This window comes from Mus musculus, chromosome 10 (genome assembly GCF_000001635.26).
Source record: "Mus musculus strain C57BL/6J chromosome 10, GRCm38.p6 C57BL/6J".
Taxonomy (NCBI): domain Eukaryota; kingdom Metazoa; phylum Chordata; class Mammalia; order Rodentia; family Muridae; genus Mus; species Mus musculus.
In genome coordinates, this window is record NC_000076.6 from 11,307,339 (window position 1) to 11,324,840 (window position 17,502).

Below are 17,502 nucleotides of genomic sequence, written 5' to 3' on the forward strand. Positions count from 1 at the left end.
TACACAGAGACCCACAACTGGACAGTGTGTGTGTACCATCAATGTGGGCTTGCGATCAGCAAGGCAGGGGGAAAGTTTTTAGGAGCTGGGATACCTTTCTCCTACCCTTGGATATCAGAGCAGGCTGTCTGGCTTTTGGAGTCTAGGGTTCCCACCAGTCATCATGGTGCTTGGGACCCTAACCTTAGAAGAGAAACACACCAAGGGCTTTTTAAGGCCCCCCCCCCACACACATATTTTGGAATACTCAATATTAAATAGATGTCCTCTCCTCAGGGCTCAGGAATCTGTAGAAAAGGAGGCAGGTTTTAAATCCAGTAGAGTTGGAAGACACCAAAGAAACAATGCCTTCTAGACACAATGGGATTGATGCACATATGAACTCAGACTGGCAGCATGCACAGGTCCCAGCCATAGATGGGTACCAATGCTGAGAAGGGGAGTGGATGCCAGCCTCCATCCTTAACACAGAAGCTATCTCCAATTGACAACAGCTCACAAAGGAAAGAGCAATTTTCTCCAAAACAGTCTTACTGAATATGTAAACCACACTGAAGGGAAACCCCATGCCCAGTGGTGGATGGCCAAAACAAAACAACACACACACACACACACACACACACACACACACACACACAAAACCCTCAATTTTATTTTTGGAGATATTTTGCTTCAAAATGCTTGTTTGGGCTTGTTTTTTGTTTGTGTTTTTTTTTTTAAAGATTTATTTATTATATGTGAGTACACTGTAGCTGTCTTCAGACACACCAGAAGAGGGCGTCAGATCTCATTATGGATGGTTGTGAGCCACCATGTGGTTGCTGGGATTTGAACTCCGGACCTTTGGAAGAGCAGTCGGGTACTCTTACCCACTGAGCCATCTCACCAGCCCTTTTTTTTTTGTTTGTTTGTGTTTCTTTTTCACCTAACCTGGTTTTATATTTTTATGCTGTGTATGTATGTGTTTTTAAGGGAACAACTTTACAAAGTTATTGATTCATATCAGTGTTTCAAAAATGGTGACTATTCCTGTCATCTAGTTGGGAGTGTGTATGACGAGATATTTATGCTCCCGTTTTAAAAGTATAATTTAACAAGCTTAGTCGAATGAAACTGCAGGACATGCATGGAGGAGAGAGCTGCAGTACAATATTAGCTTTATTTGCTCAATCAGAGTAAGTCCAAAGTCACAGAGAATGTGAGGAAGAGAAGTAATTGTAATAATTCATGCTCTACTGAATAACTAGTCTACTGTGATTTTCACTTTCATGGTTTTAAAAAGCCCTTGGTGTGTTTCTCTCCTAAGGTTAGGGTCCCAAGCACCATGATGACTGGTGGGAATCCTAGACTCCAAAAGCCAGACAGCCTGCTCTGATATCCAAGGGAAGGAGAAAGGTATCCCAGCTCCTAAAAACTTTCCCCCTGCCTTGCTGATCACAAGCCCACACTGATGGTAGCCTTTTCCTGCTTAGTCCACAGCCTCCAATGCCTGTCTCTTCTGGCAATACTGTGACAGGTAGGTCCTAGACAGCCCAGGCATTGTAATCAAATGAATTTCCATCTGGCTTCCTTTTTAGTTGATAAGCAAGCTCTGAACCTACTGAAGCACTGAGAATGTGTGTTTTTCTAGCTAATTGGGTAACCCTCAGTACAGTTAAATTGACACCCAAGTCATTTGTTATAGGTCTGCTCCTCATCAATAGGACACCTGCATAAATGCCTTTAAACCACACTTTAAGACAATAGCAAAGTTATATATTTCTACCTGTAGCTCAACAACTATTCTGTATGCATCTAAAAATGTACTAATCTCTTTCCTAGAAGTTATAAAGTACTTGAGCAGTGTTTTCTGCTCCCCTGTTAGCCTGTAACTTACCTATCATGATGTAAATCTAACAGCATTTAAATACTGATGTAAACTTCACCCATGATGAGTAAGAGAAGAGAGAAAAATACAATCACTTAATACAAGTACAAATATATCTAAATGAAATAGGAAATAAGGCAGTTATAGGAATTGGTTGTGTAACTTGTCACATTGTAATTGTCTTTTCCATTGTCCATTGTTTATTACCTCTGCTGCTGTCAAGTGTCTTCCCTGGTTATTCTTTACCTGACAGTGTGACCCAACCTTCATTTCTGAAGGTCCCCAGACATTACTTCCTGGATTGAACTGCTGTGATTTCTCATCCATATTAAGTATAAGTATGGCTGCAGGAAGGATTGTTGTATTCCAGGCATTTCTTTTTCTGCCACTGTGGTGTACCAGTTCAAGCTCCCCTGGTTGCTCTGGGTCAATCATCCTAGCTAATGTTATTTCCCTCACTCAAGAGGCTCGAGGAATCCAGAGAGGTCAGGTAGCACAGCATCTACTTAAATGGAATCATTGTGTCTCTTGACACAATGCGATTCCTTAAATGAATGCATTGGTCCTTCAGACACTATGGCCTTCAAAACAGCAGAGCACAGTGCTTGGCACTAGGAAGTGAAAACTTGCTTGTGGGGTACCAGTGTTAGTAGTGAGTGGTACTGCTCTTGTTTCCATTCCTTAGTTCCAGACTCATGAATCCTGTCTGGGAAGCATGGCAGCATGCAGGCAGAAATGGTGGAGATGGAACTGAGTTCTGCATCTTGATTTGAAGACAACCAGGAGAGACTGACATCCCCAGGCAGCTAGGAGGAAGCTCTCTTCTGCAGTGCGGAGAACCTGAGAATAAGAAGAGAGGCCTCCAGAGCCTACCCTCATAGTGGCATACTTCCTGCAACAAGGCCACACCTCCTAACAGTATTAGTATTCAACCACACATCTGGTATTCAATGCAAAGCACAAGTTCTGGTGTGCTGCCTGAAATTTGACTGTCTGGAAAGCTTCCCTGTTACAATTGCCCTTCAGAGATATCCTAGTGCTATGATGCTACAAGCTGTTTACCTTTTAGTTGTGTTATATATTGGGCAAGAGCACTTTAAACCAGGCCCAGGTCTTCTTGTGGCAATCATAGGAGATTTCTCATGAGCCCAATAGGTGCAGCCTTGGCTAGTGGGTATTTGAACCACTTTTTCATGTAACTTAATTGTACTTTCAACCCACTCATGCTTGATCACATACTTTTATACCTCTCTGGGTGGCTAAGTGCTGCTGTGTATGCCTAACCTTATTCTGGTTGACCAGAAACACATAATGAGCAGTTCACTTCACAAGTTTAACTTGGCAGCCTGTGATGAAGCATAAAGTTTTTTCTAAAGCCAAGTAGTAGGCCAAAACCTGTCTCTCAAAAAGAGAGCAGTTATCTGCAGAGAATGACAAGGCCTTGCTCTAAAGGGCTATTTGCATGTGCCAAGGACCCCAGAGAGCTTCCTTATCAGAGTTGAACAGTGTCAAAAGTGCAGAGTAGGGAAAGTCTTGAGAAAGGTTAGGACTCAGAAGGGAAGGGAAGAGCTGGCAAGGAGAGAAAGGACCTGGAAACATTGGCACAGCTTATATGAAAGCTTTCAGTGTTCTCTAGGAGATACAGTTTGGAAGTCTTGGCTAGCTCATGCTGTAGCCTTCCCAAATGCAGCTCTTGGTAGGGATCAAACCACACAGAGGTGTTACACGTTCTGTTCATAAAACTAGGATAATAGTCTTGTTTTACTTACTGTTTTCTTAGCTTGTTAGCATCTGAGGCAGGTAAGGAAACAGAAGCTCAGTATAGTGTGGGTGATGGGAACTTTTTTGCAAGGGGCTACTTATGCAGCTGCAAATGATGGAGAAACATCCTGCACATGACATACATCAGGGAGGGAGAGAGGACGTTTCCTAGTCAAAAGATGGAAGGATGTGACAGGTTTATCAACAGGGAGAGGAGAGAAAGGCAGTGAATTTCATGAGACAGTCAGAGGGGAAAATGTGCCCAGTGTTTAAGCTGTACCCATGAAAACATCTGGAAATTCTTTTTCTCCAAGAATGGAGTGCAATTTTGGCTTATGCTCAAACTTTTGCTTGGACTGTGACACTATAAATTAGACTCAAGTATTGTACATACAGGTACACACCATATTCATGAAGAAACCATGCTATAATTGAGTTACCAGGTTATATAGATGACTGTTCTGGCTCTACATCCTTTGATGGAGATGGTTTACTAGAGAAAGCGAGAGTTATCCACTATTTGAGCAAAAGAAGCAAGAAACAAGTGTATACACTACTTTGTCTCACTTATATGAAATTCTAGACCAGGAAGAAGATTACAGGGACAAAACTCAGAAGAAAAGTGGCTTTTAGGGTCCAGGAGTGAATGGATGTGCATTGCTTGCAGAAAGAGCCTCTGGATCTGCTGGCTTTCTGCCATTTGCTGTTCTCTTCATTGTGCTGTCCCATTCTGACTTCTGCCTTCATCTCGTGTGAGATTCTCCCTGTGTGCATGCCTATGTCCAAATTCACCTCTAAGGACACCATTCCTACAGGACTAGGAGAGTCCACCTACTTAAGTGTATTTGAATCTTAACAGCTGTGTCCACCGTGACTTTATTTCTAAATAAGGATAGATTTTTATTGGAACATACTAAATCTCAACCAGTTAAAAGTGATAGGACCTGGTGAGTAAGAATTAGCAAATAACACAGACATGTTGGGTCAATACTGGCTTGTCAGTGGAAGGAAATAAAGTCCACAAAACTAAGTGGTCATATCACCTTAGGGAAATTTCTAGGATTCCATTAGTCTGGGACATTTCCATATTCCCCATCCAATGTGAAGTTGCATTATATTGTCTTCCTAAAACCAAGAAAGACACACAACACGTACTGAGTGCCTTTAGATTTTTGATGTTTATTGGAGCCAGTGCAGGAAAACATTGTATAACACTTAGGATGCCACGCAAACTACAGTGCCAACTGGACCACACAACCCAGTGATGTTTAAAGGGTCAGAGGTAGACAGTGATGTAGAGCCTGAAACAGATCGGCAATCATAATGCGTAGCCATGCAATGTTTGTCTTCCCGTTCTTTGTATTTTCTTACTTATGTTGAGTAAAAATCCTAGTTCAATGCAAAGCAGAAATGAAGCCAGCATTTATCCCCCCCCCCCCCAAGAGGGGAAAGTCTTCATTTTATCATTAATTTGGTGTTAACAGTAGGTTTTACTTACTGTGGTGGTTTAAATGAGACTGCCCCCCATATAGTTCAGTGTTTGGTCCTAGTTGATGCAACTGTTTGGGAAGGATTAGGAGGTGTGGCCTTTTTGGAGAAAGTTGAGGTGGGCTCTGAGGTTTCAAAGACCACACCAGGCCAGTTTTACTCTCTCTCTCTCCAGCTTGGGGATCAGGATGTAACCACTGCTTCAGTATCATGTCTGCCTGTTTGCTGTCCTCTTCACCACGATGGTCATGGACTAACCCTCTGAAACTGTAAGCAGCCCCCAATTAAATGCTCTCTTTAATAAGTTGCCTGAGTCATGATATCTTTTCACAGCAGTTGGAAAATAACCAATACATCTACCTCTGTTCAACACAGAATTTCTGGATGCTGCCATGCTTCCCGCCATGATGATAATGGCCTGAACCTCTGAACCTGTAAGCCAGCCCCAATTAAATATTTTCCTTTACAAGAGTTGCCTTGGTCATGGTGTCGCTTCTCAGCAATGTAAACCATAACTAAGACAGAGTTTTTTTTATCAGTAGTTGTTGTTATTGATTTCCAATCCTATTTGGCAAAGATACTATCATCTGTATGGTTGCAAACTTTTGTCATTTATCATAATTTTCTATTGGCCAATATAAATGAAAAGTCAATAGTCACTTGGACAGAATGTGTATTTTATACCACAGGCTGTAATATTTAGCAAATGCCGTTCAAACATTATAAAACCTTGATGATGCCTTTTGCACTCACTATCAATGACTGAGAGGAGAAGGCTAATTTCCTAACCATGATTGTGTTTGGACAAGGCCTTGGGTTTGGTCTCCAACTTAGAGAGAGAGAGAGAGAGAGAGAGAGAGAGAGAGAGAGAGAGAGAGAGAGAGAGAGAGAAGAGGAGAGGAGAGAAGGGAGAGGGGAGGAGAGGGGAGAGGGAGGAGAAGGGAGAGGGGAGAGAGGAGAGGAGAGAGGAGATGAGAGAGAGATTGAGAATAAGAAAGAAAAAAGAAAGGACTGAAAGGACCAATTGTGATGTGGGATCTATTTTTTCATTATATCTTCTTAATTATTGAAGTCCTGGATTCAATCTCCAGCGCTGCATAAGCCAAGTGTGGCAATATATATATAAATTTTAAGGCCAGCCTGGGATATGCGAGAACCTGTATATTAATAAACAATTAGTGAATGTTCTAGTATAAGTGGTGCCTCAATTTTAAAAGATACAGTATATAAAGTTCAGAGTTAGTTTCATGTTAATATATGAACCTAAGCTGAGTCTTCATTTTTTACCTGTACTTTAGTTTACCAGTTCCTAATTTGTTTTTTAGCGGCGTGTGCTATACTCAAACAAGAACACTTAGATTAGTGTCTTTGTTTATTACAAAGATGATCTACCTCTCAAATGTCTTTATTTCCTTCTGCATTAATAATTCAAAATAAAAGAAAAATTATTATGACTTCACACTCCTTTAAGCACTTTAAATAATGCATAAATCTGTGACAGTAAATGGAGCCACAGTGATAATTGTTCTTGTGCTTGTCCCAGAAAAGTGGGTGTTTGATTATTATCATTCTCTACATATTGACTTTGACTTCTTTTTGTTGTTCCTCTGTCAGATATTTCTGGAAAACCAGTGAGTGGCTTGAAAAGGCGATTTGTTGTTGAGCTTAGGGCATGTGATGCTTATAGGAAGTTGATTATAAGAAACCAGAAAAAGATCTGGAAGGTGATGTAATTTCACATTCCTGAGGTATTAACTTCTAGTAGTTCAAAGAAGCATTATTACTGCATTGGTGCATTTACAGTGTCCCTTACTGGCATTTTCCTCAGCTCTGACTTCTGTTCTAATACGTGATTTCTCGTAGTTTTTTGTTTGGGAGCTATCCTGGGGCCCCTGGTGTTCATGGTATCAAGGCTGTGCAGGGACTCTTCAAGTGTTTTCCTTGAGCCCCATCTAAGTGACAAGCAAGTACCTTCTGGATAAAACACTGAAATAAAAATGCAGTTCTTCAGCTAGGCTGTATCCCTATCATCTAAAATAACCACACCCCTTCAGTCTCAGAGGGGAAGGGCACTGCTTAAAGGACAGAAAACAGAGGTGCCTATGAAACATGCCATTATCTTTTGCCCAGTGAATTCATCTTCACTCTCCTATGCTGTTTTCTCCTTTAGATATTACCCCTCCTCAATTTCAAATGTAATTTCTTTGCCAGTTCTTTCCATATACTCTCTCTTTCTCTGTGTATGTGTGTCTTTGTCTCTGTCTCTCTTTGTCTCTGTATCTCTCTGTGTGTGTCTCTCTTTGTCTCTGTCTCTCTCTGTATCTCTGTGTGTCTCTGTGTCTGTCTCTCTGTCTCTGTCTCTTTCCTACACCCCTCTCTCCAATCTTCAGGGGAAAATCTGCTTCATGAAGCAGCATTCCTTGCTCTGTTCATTCAAATCCTATCTCTGCATTAACTTTCCCCAGCATGTAAATACGCGCACCTTTCACCACACCAATGAGAATGTTGTTGCCCTCAGTTCATCCCATTTCTTAGTTCTTCATGTCAAGTCTTGAAAGAGTAGTTTACTCTCCTATTTTTGAAAAGTGATTGTTATTTATTTTTGAATTATCTTACAAGGTATGGTATGGGACTTTGCCATATAGGAACTTCATTACCTTTACTCTTAAATCGATTAAGTATCACTTACCAGCCACCTTGAACAATTTGATTTTCTTTACAGAATGCCAATGAAAGCATTTAAACATGCTTTGACTTGCCAAGTTCCAAGCGATATTTTCTGTCCTTATCCTGATCCTATTCAAACTATATGACTCTGAAAACTTTTGATTGCCAAGCTTCCCTCTCCTCTATCCTCTCTTGCTTTGCTGTTTGCTTATCTATTTAGACTACTTCCCAGCTGGATCTCTCAAGGATGTGGCCCCAGTTTTTCTTATTCAAGGCCATTTCTTACTTGTGTTCCTAAGTTCAGTGCACCACCCAGGATAAACACTCAAATACTGCCGCAGACCCTCTGGGTTCCTGTGTCTGCGTGGAACAGGGTCTCTCGACACGGGTGGGCAAAGCGTGGATAAGCGACAAACAGACACACACAGGAGAGTTCGTGTGGAATCTGAGTGTAATCTGTCAAATCGAACATCAGACTTTTTATGCAGAAGACAACAAGGTACTTGGGTGACATACCCGCAAGGTACAAATGAGGTAACCGGATGCTTAATGACTCTTACACAGAACAGAGGAATGAAAACGCAAAGACTGGCAGGAACTGGGCAATAAAATAACTGAGACAGAGTCAGCCCTATCTAAGGTCAGCTATAGTCTTAGAAGCCAGGTGTGAGATCATTTCACTCCTAGGGCAAGGGCTTTCACACCCAAGTCATGGTTCTAACTAGGGAGTTACGTTCTAGCTAACCATCTCATGAATAATGCAACACTCTAAAACCACAGCCCATCTATTTCCTAAACCATTGTAAATTCCTGTATATGGGAGCGACTTGGCTTTTATTGATAGTATAATACCAGAGGCTATTCTGAATGTCACTGTCTAGTTCAAGGACGTTTTAAGACTGTTGGAACACTGGCGGAAGGCTTTAGCTAAGTCAGAATTCAATCTTAAAAGGCACTTATAATAAGATGATACTGAAAGAGAGCACGTGGATCCATACACTAGACTAACGCGGGAATGGAGCGCGGGAATGAAAAATTAGTGTATGGGTAGAGAACGCTAGACTCCAGGAGGAGAGCTTCCTTGAAACTCTTTTGCCTCATGAGTGACTTTTAAGCCTTTCTGCTTGTCCAGCTGACTCGACCGGAGAGCATAGCAAAATACGTGCTCCTTCTCAGTCTTGAGACTCTTTTAATCTCTCTCTCTCTCTCTCTCTCTCTCTCTCTCTCTCTCTCTCTCTCTCTCTCTCTCTCTGTGTGTGTGTGTGTGTTGTGCTCATGTGTGTGTATAGGTCAAAGTTTGGGTGTCACTTCCCTATTTTTTGAGACAGGGTGTCTCAATTTTACTTGGAGCTCAACCCATTTTGTTCTGATGGTTGACCAGAAAGCCCTGTCTCTTGGCTTAAGTAATATGCTTTAAATGAAGCAATGGCTTCTGTTCAATTAAATGTGTTCCTAAACCTCTAGGTCATTTAAATAGTTGTTTTTTGTAACTTTACATCTTTGATTTGGTACTATCTTTGCTGTCTAAATTAATTTAATCTATATTAAACTAATTTTAATTGTAGCATCTTTTATGTTAGTAAATTAAATTACAGCTTCTATAGACTTTCAAAAACATAACCTTCCAGGAAGCAGTTCTGAGTTTTCAATGTCAACTTAGCTGCTTATTTACCTGGAAAAGAGAAGAAATTTATGTAACCATTTGAGCTTGTATTACTCAGTCAAGTGGGACCATTATTCTCTAGCTCACAAAATTGTTAGGGGATTTTGTTTGGTAGGGCAGACGACAAAGGATGCAGCTCAGTGATGGCTACAGGGGAACTCTCACTCAAGAGATGCTTCAACTGTTATTGCCAAACTGCTTAAGAAAACCTAGGCATTTCCAAGGACAGACTATTCCTAAACTTTTTTCCTCTTTGTTCAAATTTTTCACTTATCTAAGTGATGGCATGTGTGATAGACTGCTCTATAAAAACAATTACCCTGCAAATTTTCTGTGTGCCTAAAATAGTTTTGTTTTTTCATATTTTTGCTTGTAGAAAAATGTCACACTTACAATTTCCCAAGTACAAATTGTTAAACAAGTCTTATGTAAATGTGAAGTTTTCTGAAGTCAGTGAATTTGAGAAAGAAATTAACATTTCTCCTTATTTCACCTTGTTTTTCCACAGTTACTTGGCAAACAGCTGATGCTTATAAAAACAAAACAAAACAAAAAAAAACTTCCTGTGTGTTAAATCACCAGTGAGTCTCAATGTTTGTTTAATTGACAATCACATATGCAGATATGGAGATAACTCATGTACCCACTTTATAGAACAATATAGAAAATGTGGATTATTGAAAGAATAGATTATGCCATACATAAATAAAAATAGTTAAATTATAGCTATATGTTTTAAAATATGTGAATTTCAAAAGCATATATTGAGCCCCTAACAAGACCAAATAAAGAATACAAGCAGAAGAATTTCATCTACACCAAACAAAAAAGTTGATGAAACTTTATAGTATAGGTGTTCACTGAAGCAGACCCTCCAAAAGACTTCAAGTTCAATTGTTAAGTTAAAACATGAAACTGAAGGTCTGTAACCATTTTTGGCCCATGAAAAATCCCAACTATGGCTTAATTAAGGAGTTTATTTAGTAAGGGAAGAAAAAATACCACAGTGATGTAATAGGGAGGAAAAGAGAAAATACAGTGTTTGTTTGCAAGCCAAATCTCACAGTATCTAGATCTTAATCTCATTAGAGACTCTGGGGAGTCCATGGAAAATATGGGAGAACAAATTTATTTTAGGGATAAAGAAGTGGAGATGTTTCAACATTGTTTTCTGTTAGTTCTTTTGGAAGGCTGCTTGCTCTGTGGTGTACAGAGGCTCCACACAGCATCCTAGTCTCCTGCAAACACTACAAGCATGGTGGGATCAGCATAGGCACAGGTCCTGGAAGATGTTATTATAGAGTCCACAGGCACAGGTCCTGGAAGATGTTATTATAGAGTCCATAGGCACAGGTCCTGGAAGATGTTGTTATAGAGTCCATAGGCACAGGTCCTGGAAGATGTTGTTATAGAGTCCACAGGCACAGGTCCTGGAAGATGTTATTATAGAGTCCATAGGCACAGGTCCTGGAAGATGTTGTTATAGAATCCACAGGAACAGGTCCTGGAAGATGTTATTATAGAGTCCACAGGCACAGGTCCTGGAAGATGTTGTTATAGAGTCCACAGGCACAGGTCCTGGAAGATGTTATTATAGAGTCCACAGGCACAGGTCCTGGAAGATGTTATTATAGAGTCCACAGGCACAGGTCCTGGAAGATGTTGTTATAGAGTCCACAGGCACAGGTCCTGGAAGATGTTGTTATAGAGACCACAGGCTGAGATGCTACCGAAACATTTCTGTTTCTGGGCCTAACAGCAACTGGCAGTTCTCTAGTCTACCCAGTGAAGAGTTGAGGCAATACTTTACGATGTGGCACATGTTTCCCAAAATATTAAGAGGTTGACTGACAATTTTGCTTCATTCTTGGTTGAAATGTGAGACACTTGTCCTTAACTTCCAAAGAGATCTACTGGTGGGTGTTGCAGGACCATGAACTTTTGAAATGATCAGATCCAGCTGTCTGTCTTCCACATGATCCCTATGCCACTTCTTGCTGTTTGGCCCCAACAATCCCATCATATACCATGGCTTGTTGAGACATTCAGTAAAATGTACAGTTAGATAGATGCTGGAGGTTCCTGTGGATTTCACTATGTTTCAGATCAGGGGAGACTCTGATGTCTTGCCAAGAAGATGGTATACTCATCCACTATGATGGGCCTGAGTTATGCTGCTGAAATGCATAGAGTTATGATGAGGCCCACTAGTCATTGCTGTTCCATCCACAGTTAGGTACTATTTCTCAATTTTTCTCTTATATGCAACAGATGAGGTTTTTAAGGACCTAAAACCATTTTGTACTATATTTTATGTAACTTTACTCTTTAAGTCTCAGAACCAATTTAAAATTCACCTGATGTACCAGCTACTTAAACACACCCATTTTGATTAAGCATTCAAGAACTAGTGAGATGGGAGTGGATGATCCCATAGACTCATTAAACCAAAGTGCAATAGGACAGGAGCAAGGGATCTGCCCACTGCCCATTGTGTGCCTTTTGTCTAACTGGCTGCCCATGGTATTTTGGATTCCTAATGATTGATATCAGTCCTGTGTCTAAGAGCTCTTCAAAGACACAGGAGTTCTCACTTCTGCTGTATAAAGTTACTCAACCATGTCCTTTTGGTGTGAAGATTTGAGAATAAGCATACAAATGTTTGCTGTGACATTAAAATGTTGAGGTGACAGAACTTCCCTTCAATAGACAATGTGACACAAGGCAGAGGCATTTTTTTCCTCTCTTATTATTCCTATTTGATACTATGGTGCTCAGTTCCATAGTGGTCTTTTCCAACCCCCTACCTGAAAGAAGAGCTGTTATGGTGGATCTTTATTTTGCTGAATCAGCAAAGGATGCATGCTGAGGGATCCTTACCTCCTTCAGCGTTCAGCTGGCAGCTCCTGAGGTCCTGAATACATTCTCTCATGCTCACCCCTGTAAGCCTCTTTCCTTCCCTTTACACTCTGAAGTAACCCTAACTTCCTTCAGAATCTGTCATAAGGCAGTTTCCACATCTTGCTTTAACATCTCTCCCTTGCCCTATATTTTAAGGAACCATTCCAGTGATGCATTAGAGACTGACTTCAGCAGTCCTTGAGAAGACTCTCAGGAAAGTGTCTTCAAGTTCAAAAGCATATCTGTGTCCATCTTATATTCAAGAGCCTGCTATAATTGGGCATAATCCTAGTAACTGCTGTATAAACCATGAGAAATAGGGATAAGGTTTTAAAGATATAGATGGATGTATTCCTTTCCTTATAGAATTACTGGAGTAAATGAACACACACACATACACACACACACACATCCCTTTGATGAAAGATGGTGGAAAAAATCTACTAGTTACAAGCAATGTAACAATTCTTCCTGAAGGATCTCTGACTTCTCTTTCAACTAATGGGAGGTAGTTTGAGAACTGACTTAGGTTTGGAAACGGGGTAAGGAAGCAATGCTTTTGTCATTGTGACAGATGATTGTCCTCTGCTAGGGTCTTAAATTAATGATTGTTGTTGCTTTGGGATGGCATCTCTCTGTGTAGCCTTGGCTGTCTTAGAACTCACAATGTAGACCAGGGTGGCCTCACACACTAAGAGAGCTACCTGGCTCAGCCTCCTGAGTACTGGAATTAAAGGCCTATTATGGATTTTATAGGTTATACATGCCAAGCAATATTCATGATGGAAAGCTATTTATCTTGCCTAATTACAGTATGTCAGTAAGAAGGGGTTAGTATTACACAAATCTGAAAGCAAGTCTTGTGCTCACCATTCTGAATTACTCTTTCATCCCAAGCAGGAAATGTCTACTGGAGAGTCAAGCACATATGCAGCTCAGGACAGCCAGACAGCCTGGGTTGCAGTTTTTAGGGCCAGGAGCTAGAGAGACAGCTCAATGGCTAAGAGCACTGGCTACTCTGCCAGAGGACCTGGACTTTATTCCTAGCACTTGGGTATCGGATCACAACTGTCTGGCACTCTCAAGCCAGGGATTCTGACATTCTCTTCTGAGCTTTGTGAACACATGCATGCAGGTGGTACAAAGACATACATGTAGACCAACACTCATACACATAGGGAAAATTACATTAAAAAATTTTAAGGTCCAGAAATTGTGATGTTCCTGTCCTAGTTCTCAGGGTCACAATCCTTTATCAGGACTTTGGTTTAACATAGGATAATCACTGAGACTTAATTTATAGTAATTGGAACTCAGGGTTAGAGGTAGGGTTAGGATTAGGGTTTTGTGCCTGATTTGTTAGTAGTTTACCCAAACAATGAAACAGAATGTCTCTTTTTAAGAATAATCTCTGACTTATACATTCTGTAGTGAGTTGATTTGTGTCCCTAAATAGATATGTTCAGATCCCAACCCTTAGTGTTGGTAAATGTGACCTTATTTGGAATTCTGCAAGTTTTTGGAGTTTTTGCAGATGGAATCAAATTAAGATGCAGTCATGCTAGATTAGATGGGCCCACATCAATGGCTAGCAATTTTATGAGAAGGAAAAGGAGATTTTGAGATAAAAAGACAAAAATGCAGAAGGAAGAATCCCAGGTGACAAAGGAGGCAGAGACTGCAATGACTCAAAACAACAAGACAGGGAGCATGACGTTTGCTGGTTCCACCCAAAGTCAGTAAGCAGCAAGGGAGGCCTGCCCCTGGGGGTTTTCTGGGAGCACAGCTCTGCCTGGAGTACTGACTTCTGGCCTCTGGAACTGTTAGAGAATGTGTCTCTCATTTGCATTAATTATAGAAACCCTGGGAAACCAATACAATTAGTGTTATCAAACACATAACTACTGTTAGTGCTCTGTGCATGCCCCATGTTTAGAATTGATATGAAGCCTTGGAATGAGCTTCTTTGTATTTTTCTTCTGTTTATTTGCTAAAATTTTCACATGTATGAATCTCATTCATCGGATTTGAATAAAAAAATCATTTTTAGGTGGTATTAGGGATTGAATCTATGGCTCTGCTCAAACTAGGCAAATGCCCTAGCACTGAGATTCGTCTTTAGCCTTGAAAATGCTTCTATTTTGAAATGGGCCTAGTTAAGTTGCTCAGGCTAGCCTTGAACTCACTCTATAGCTTAGAACTGGTCTTGATGATCCTCCTGCCTCAGCCTCCTGAGTAGCTGGGAGTATACAAATCTGTGCCACCAAGTCCCAGTTTAAAAATTTGGCAAGGACTTATTTATATAATTGTGCTGCCCCCCACCTCTCTCTCTGTCTCTGGTCGATTATACATAACTGAGCCATACTTTAATCCTGACCCCCACCATTGTAAATGCTCAATATAATTTTTGTTCTCTCTTTTCATTTCAATTTTAAACTTAGAGAAAAGATGAAAGAAAAGCTCAAAACAAAACAAAGACTTTTGACATAAGTTATAGGCAGATCTACTGCATGGAATTAACTGTTCAGTTCTAAGCGTCTATGCCCTAAGTTACTGCCCTGTTTCCAGTTACTGTAAATAACACACTGGCTCTCTGCATGCATCTCACCCTGGAGGACTCAAATTCACTAAAAAGTAGTTGGTTATTTTTTGCTTAAGAATGAAAAATGACTGCATACCATTTATTTCTGCACAACCTGCCTAGAGTGAACTGTTTGAAAACTTCCTTGTGTGCTTACTGTAGTAAATTGGGAACACATGGGCACGCGGCTTGCATTTAAACTTTATCAGGAAATTCAGGCTAATGAGCTTATCAATATACCAGAACAAAGATGAAACCTTTCACTTGGGCCACATGAGATAAGATAAAGAAAGGCACTCCCGAGAGTGTGGCGGTAGTGTCTGTATTCATCTGCCACCTGACCACTGTATACATGTGCAAGGGGTGAAGGGTTAGAAAAAGCTTGACCATGCCTGGAGCTTCAGTTCAGCACGACCTCGCGGCCTGATGCCCAGCCACTTGAATTTCTATTGGTCTGTCTTTTTAGTCTATCGAACTTTTAGCCTCTCTGTTCATCCTGATCATTTCTATACTGTCTCCATGTTATATATTATATTAACATTACGTACCAAGTGTTTTATGATTGTAAAGTGATTTGAGGAGAGTTTAGTCTAAATTTTTCATTGAAAATTTCCTGATAGTAAAAAGCTATGTTCTCTTGCATGAATGATATATAATCATTAAAATTAAGAAACTGGTCATAAATACAATAATCAATAGTCCTTTTTCACTTTTGCTAGTAGGTCCAGGAATGTCCTTTAGTCCACCCTTCTTTTTCCCCTGGTTCAGGGTCCAATTTAGGGTCATGAACTTCATTTTTGTCAAGCCTTTTTCCCCTTTATGTTGGAAGACTCCTTTGGCCTTTGTCTGTCATGGTATTGAATTTCTGAAAGGTATAGATCAATTAATTGTAAAGTAAGTCTCAATTTGTCTCCACGCATCCTAATGAGATGCAGATCAGTTTGGGTAGGCCGTGCATGTAGTCACTAGTGTTCTTTGAGGAAGTGTGGCTTGGCCTATGAGGGAGTATGGCTGGAGGGTTCTGTCAGTGGTAACTGCATTGGATTATAGCAGGAAAGGCAGTCAGATGCGTATTTTCCATGACTTTGGTTGAGTGACCCTCAATAAAAAGTTGGGCACAGAAAGAGCAATGGAAGGTGAAGGAGATAAGAACTGAGTTACACTTTGTGGCAGAAGGGCAGAGAAGAGACCAGAGGCTGCCAGCCTTTCAGCAGTTAGGGTTGCTGGGGCACCATCACCACTCTTAGACCCAATAGAACCTACTTTGGCTCTTTGAAAGGTCTGCCTGTGATGCTGCCTCTGTTTTATATAGAGCTCTACTGTTCCTCTGCCTTCTCCAGTGAGATATGAGCTAAAAGATGCAGGCATGGCTTATAGGATGTGATAATGTAACTGAGCTGATCTACTACTACCCACTGACTACTAGGCTCCAGGGAGGCTGTGTGCCTAAAAGATAAACCAACACATGAGTGAGGAAACTCCCTGCTGAGCATATGGCTCGAGCTGCAGCTAAATGTGCACTTCCTGTTTTAGGTGGGTGTGAGTTGGAAAGAAGGCAGTCTCAAAACCTATAGTACTACCTCAGCACAAATACTACTTCTTAGAATGTCTTCTTAAAAAGAGCGGGGCTTAAAATGCTATTTAAATATGGAACTGTTGCCTCCAAAGAGTAGCAGAAAATACTCTACACAAAGCACTCTGTGTCTATATTGTCCATGGAAACAAAATACTAGGTCTGTCTCTCTCTTATTTCCTTCCTTCCTCTCTTCCTCCTTTCCTATTTCCCTCTCTTCTTCCCTCTGTGCCTCCCTCCTTCTTTCCTTCCCCCCTTCCAACTTTTGATACAGGCTCTTATGTAACTCAGGTGGGCCTTGAGTTCAGTATGTGCCACCATGGATATCCCTGAACTTCCTCTAGTTCTGGAATTACAGGAATTCATAACAGTGTGCAGTTTCTGTGGTGTGGGGTACGGAAGCCAGATATATGCAGTAGGTAACGGCGGTCCAGCTGAGCTGCATCCTCAGGAGGCTTATGTTCTTGAAGAAATTACTCTTCTTACTAATAGGCTATGCATGTTACTATGTTATGCATGTGACTGTTAGGTGTCTCTTGAATTGAACTCTTGATGTTATCCTGCAGTCCTTCAGTTAAGGAGGAAAAGCATTAATGTTGAGGGGACTGTATCTCTGTTAATCCTTCAGTTTTAGGAAACTCAGTTAACAGATGAAAACAAATAATAAACTTTCATGTGAGTCTGTTTCCTAATATAGCAGACAGTGCGGCTGGAAGGCATTGTGGATTTGGTCTAATGCTACTTATGTTAATCACGTCCCCCAAATTACACAGGAACCTTCACATCTGCATGTAGGGGCTGAGGGACCCTGCCCCCCAGTTAGTTTTGATTGGTAAATAAAGTTGCCAGAGGCCAATGGCTGGGCAGGGAGACAAAGCGTCGAGGGAACTTTAGGATTCCTGGGCAAGGGACTCAAGAAAAGGCAGGAAGGGAGAGCTGCCTTGCCATGACAGCAGTAAAGGGCAAGCCTGAGAGGCGCAGAGGAGAGAGCATCAATAACG